The sequence below is a fragment of the Haemaphysalis longicornis genome, unplaced genomic scaffold (assembly GCF_048455015.1).
Source record: "Haemaphysalis longicornis isolate Haplotype H1 unplaced genomic scaffold, Haemaphysalis longicornis Haplotype H1 scaffold_1, whole genome shotgun sequence".
NCBI classification, from domain to species: domain Eukaryota; kingdom Metazoa; phylum Arthropoda; class Arachnida; order Ixodida; family Ixodidae; genus Haemaphysalis; species Haemaphysalis longicornis.
Window position 1 is genome coordinate 448,567,832 of NW_027526203.1, and position 5,605 is coordinate 448,573,436.

Consider the following 5,605-nt stretch of genomic DNA (forward strand, 5'->3'; position numbering starts at 1 on the left):
AGAAGAGACGGGGAAGCAGTTAGAGGGAATAAGAGGATAGGCGGAAGGTGGGAGAGAAAAGAATGGGGGTTGGGAATAAGAGGGCTGATGGGCGAAGGGGGAGGAGAATGAGGAGAAGAGAAGAAGAAGGGGAAATACACGAGGGGAGTAAAAGAAGAGGAGTTGGAGAGAGAGGAAGACAACGACTTCATTGCGTACCTGGTATGGGGTCTAGGGGAAAAGGAAGACGTAGGAGATCCTTTTGGCATCGGAGGGGTGGGAGATTTTGCGAGGACAGAAAGGCTGGGGAAAAGGGGGATCAAGGTAAGAGGAGAATGCGAGGAGGGAGTGAGAAAAAGGGGTACAACGCAGCGGAGGGGAATCGTAGTGGGATTGGGGAAGAAAGGGGGGCAGTGCGGGAGAAAGACGATCAGGAAAAGAAAGGAGGGCAGAAAAATTGGATTGTGTCAGGGGTAGAAAATGCAGGATGAGAGAGGGACATAAGGGAGGATAATGAGAGTAGAGCGCGAGGGGAGGAGGTCGAGAGAGGAGGCGAAGTTACGTAGCAGGGGCGGCGGAAACGCCATCGTCTTTGTCGAGATCGTTTACAGCTAAGCAAGCAGATGTACGCATCCAAATTTCCTCCATAAGTCCTCGTTGAGAGACTGGACAAAGGCAGCTTATCCATACTATAAAGGAAGCGTCTCCTGCCATCACTGTTAAAATTATAAACGGTACTTCATTATCAGTATTTATCCCATTTGAAATTTGGCGGGGGAAATTTGGTGCTACTTTAAAGTTGAAAACTGGGTAGAATTCTGGTCTGACGATAAAATATTAATAGGCGACGTTAACCCCTTTTAAAAACAAAATTCTAACGCGCATAATGTTGAGCAAATCAATCTGCGGGGCTATAGTTGGTCTTTTCACATGACAGAATAAAATTCGCGAAAAAGACGGGACGGACCAAAAAAAAGGCACCACTGAGCTGTCTTCTTTTGGCCCGTTACGTCCTTTTAGCGCTACCATGTTGAGTAATGGTAAAAACGTGAAAACAAATTTTCGAATTAGTTTCATTTTTGCAGGCCTTTTACTCAAGTCGTCACTGCTCACTCTATATTACTAACGGCAGCCGCTGCAGTTTGTGATTAAAAATAACTTTACTGGACGCTTTAAGCTGGATAGCGTAAAGGCATCGACTTATTCAATTGCAGGACAGTACGTATGTTTAGGTTATTTCGGAATATTTTCGAGCTTGTGGAGATTTATCTCTAGTTATCTGTTATTACCAGCCGGCCTGCAACGAATAGAAAACGGACAAACGGGCAGGCCCGTCGGGAACTTGACACTGATTTAGGTAACGAGAGCAAGACATAGTTGGGTGTGAAGCGCAGTCTTTCTGGTGTTGGCGTCATCCCTCTCCTTTCCTGCGTGAGGACCGAGATGAGAAACTGGGTGACCATACCATTGGAGGAAAGAGACGCAGACGTATATGATTAGTAGCCCTGTTATCGGGCCGACTTTAAAACAGACTGCCCTTTGTTTTGGAAAATGCTCATCGGAACTTGTTTTACCCACGCTTCCCAGAACCTCGCGTGGCATCCGCATCCAGCCATTCGAAATAACGCTGTCGAATGGGTTGCCTTAGAAACTGCGCTGCCAACGACCGGGTTAATGATTGAGATCAGCTTCAGTTATACAGGGTGTTACGACGATAACTGGAACACTTTTAAAAAATTTTTCTAGAGCGAACCACTGCTCGGTTCGCGCTCAAACTTCACACGAAGGTCGCATTTTGTGGCCTATTTTGTTTGAAACTGGGAACGACGATACCTACCTGTTTATTCTAAAAATAAAAAAGAAGGATTTCTGGCTATTGAAAAATGGCGGCCGATTTGGACGTGAGAGCCAGTGCAAGCTGATCTTGGAACAACGGCTTCACCTGGGGTATGCAGAGTGAAACGGACGATGGGGATCTACGGTAGGAAGGAGACAAATGTGGCAGCAGACGATCCGAAAATCTATTTTGTCTCTGATTTACGATGATCACAAATGGTTGCCTAACTGCTGATACCAATCATATTAAAATATTCCCACGGTTCATCGCTGACAATAAATGTTGGATTTATTTCCTCAACTGCTTTAACGTTTTTTGATCGCCTGCTACCTCATTTGGCTCCTTCCTACCGTGGAAGGCAGAGTTACTTGATATAGGAGTTGCGAAACTCCCCATAGGCCCCATGCATCAAAAAGTGGCCCTACGATTGGTCCACTGCTTTGGATCTTGTTTTACAGTGGCGCCATCTTTGGTGACAAAATAAACTATACAACTTGCTTCGCCGCTCGACGACCTGGGCGAAAATAGGTATTTGAGTGCTTACGTAAATTTGTTATGCCAAAGGAGCCCAATGTGCTCAACTATGCAAGTGTTTTATTTACATACGAAGCAAAAGTAGTAAAAAGAAATCCTACCATGGGGTCAACCGTCGCTTGAGCACTGTCGTCTGCTGCGCGTCCTCTTCGGTCTTGGCGGCAAAAAAATAAATAAGTCGCTTCGACGGCTTTATGCAAGCTGAAATTGATTATTTAGAGCCGCTTGATCGGCTACTAGATTAGTTTTGGCATACAATGAGCTGTAGGCCAAACGATAACTGCAAATCTAGTACTACCTGGTACTTCAGGTCGGACCTAGGTTGTGCCGGAGTGCCCGCACAAACGCCAATTGGTCGAGGCAGATGTGCGGACGCAGAAACAATCGCAACCTAAAAGCCGGAGTTAAGATAGCAATTAATAACTTACGAAAGCACAAAAATAAAGAATTATGCCCTTTAACACAAAATTTAACGTTAAATTGTCAGTTTGAATAATTAGTTTGTTTTTTGGGTAGTGCATGCGGCGGCCGCAGTGGCGCCACGGTACGCACGATCCAAAGCGGAGGGGGGGGGGGGGGGGGGGTCCAGGTGCGGACCGTTTTTTGATGCGGAGTTTCGCAACTGCCTACATCGAAGAGCTCTGGTGGAAGGAGCCCAATGAGGTAGCAGACGATCAGAAAACCTGCTTTCACAATTTCTAATCGTCTGCTACCCCATTTGGCTGCTTCCAGCCGTGGAAGGAGCGTAAAATCCCCATCGTCCGTTTCGCTTATCATACCATAGGAGGCGCCGTCGTTCCAAGATCAGCATGCACTGGCTCGCACGTCCACATCGGCCGCCGTTTTCCCATAAGGAAAAATTGTTTTTATTTATTATCAGAACAAGCGAGTACGTCGTTGTTCCCGGCGTCAAACAAAACAGACCACAAATTGCGACCTTAGTCTGAAGTTTGAGCGTGAGCCGAGCAGCGGTTCGCTCAGGAAAAAAGTTAGTGTTCCAGTTATCGTCGCAACACCCTGTATTATAGCAAATGGCAGTCAGTCATATCGTTTTGTGGAATTTACATGCGGGGCGACTCTTTTGACGCCGTTTTTGTGGACAGTTTATTTCACGCACTCGAATACATTTGACGAAAATCTAAACTGCCTTTTTTTATTTTTAGTTAAGTTGGTAATGTGTACAATCGCTTTAAAAAATACTTAGCATCAAACAAACAGAACACACGAGAGACGGCCGGTACTTGCGCCATTCGCGTCCGTCTCTCTTGCGTTTTGTTTGTTTCGCCCTAATAATTTTTTTAATGCTATGGACCACCTCCCTGAGAGTGGGTTTTGTTAAGTACGAACCGTACGTAATCTGATGGTATATAAATCAACGCACCATTGATAATTAGAATAAATGTGTTTCGCACAATTCTATTTTGTTATTAGCAAAAAAAAGAGGAAGAAATAAAATGAATAAAAATGGCAGCATCTCCACTCCGTGGATGATGGCGAGGGTGCGGAGTACGGGGACTCGAAATGACATCCAAGTTGCGCCCCGAGTGACATCCGATTTGCGCCACGACCGTCATTCGATTTGAGCCGTGAGTTTCACCTTGATTATTCCCTAAATGAAACTGCAACTCACGGCTCAAATCGAATTTCGGTTGATTTTCGCTTGGTGGTGGTGTGCGCACGGATGGACGCGGACGGACATTAGGAGGTCCTAAGTTACTCCACACCGTTGCAGGCGAGGGAGTAAGCCGTTTGACTTGCCTGCTAACTCACGGTCATAGCCCAATTGAACACATCTAGACCTGTGTTAGCCGAGTGAGCAATTCTGTACATAGGAATGGGAAAAACAGTGTCGCAGAGATAGTTATACAGTCTATTTTTAGTGCCAGTTGCACCGGGATGTTAAACATTTTTCTTTCAACTACACACCAGGACACTACTTGTGAAAACATGGATGCAAGAAAAGGGCCTTTTTATGCCGTGGGGCGAACAGTGTTGGTTGTGCAGCAAACCGGAAACCATTGAACATGTTTTCATTGACTGTTGGGACAGGGACGTCTTCTGGAACGTGCTGCAACGTACGCTGAAAAAATATCTGCCAATCGATGCCCATGGTGTTGGTCTATTGAACATGATGTTGGTGGTGTTCCTCAAGATCTAATAATGTTACTAGGTCTGCACAGTATATGGAGATGCCGAATGGCAGTCCGCCACTCGGACACTGATGCGCGCCCAGTAAATGAGTATTTCGGAGAGGCCATATTCTCTTTTCTTGATGTGCAAAAGGCACGCCAATGTGTTCCAGACTGGTTGTCACAAGTGGAGAAGTTAACAAAAATGAAAATATTTTAGCAGTCAGCACTGTATCCTAGATTGGAACAGTGATTTTATGTCTTAGTGCAATATGTTTGTAACAGCGGTGTTCGTCTGGAAATAAAGAAAAAAAAAAAACGGTCGTAACCAAATAGGTAAGGCGACTGACACTGACTCTGTCTGGTCTAACAGACGCAGGCTCGAATCCTGCCGGTGCGGGTGTGATTTTTTTGCGAATGTAAATGCTATGCGCACGGACGCAGACGGACATTGTGCGGTCCTAAGGTACTCCGCACCTAAAAAACGCGAGCCCGCCAGGATTCGAACCCGGAATCTTCTGATCCGAAGTCAGACGCGTTATCCGTTGCGCCACAGGCCCAGGGCATTGAGGCTGTTGTCACAAGTTTTATAAACTATAAACAATCAGTCCCCCTCCCGTCCGAGCAGCTCACGTGGGCGAGGATTCGCTGGCGTAGTGTGGCCGCAGCCGCTCGGGCCATTGCTGGGCGAGGGAGAGTGGTGCTATTACGTAGAATTGTGGTAGGCCCACGAGCTGCCCCCTTCGCCCACGGTGGCCCAGGCAGCTGCGGGTGACGCCCGCCTGCTGATCCAGCGGCATGTACGGGCCCAGCACCCTGACCCGAGGTTGGCCGCTGGAGAGGCCCCACCACCCGTGCGGGCCACACGGATTCCCCGACAGCAACGCTCGGCTGTCCTGCGCCTCCGCGTGGGGTGCGTGTGGACGGCCGGGCGAAAACACCGCCTGGAGCTCCTCGACGACGTGTCGGGCCAGAACTGCCGGGCGGCCGTCCAGACCCTGCCGCATCTGGTCCTGGAGTGCCCCCAGTTTGCGGCAGGGAGGACCGAACTTTTCGAGGGGCTCGGCCCCTCGAAGAATTTCTGTGGCCGCCAGGAAGTGCCAAAGAGCGGGACGGAGTCCATGAG

The 5,605-nt window shown here is 47.9% G+C and overlaps 1 non-coding gene across 1 annotated transcript; it reads right to left on the reverse strand.

The window, feature by feature from the left end:
• Positions 1-4,966: 4,966 nt before the first annotated feature.
• Positions 4,967-5,039, reverse strand: Trnar-ucg (transfer RNA arginine (anticodon UCG)). Its single transcript has one exon. It is a non-coding gene; the product is annotated as a tRNA-Arg (tRNA).
• Between the last annotated feature and the right edge of the window lie 566 nt (positions 5,040-5,605).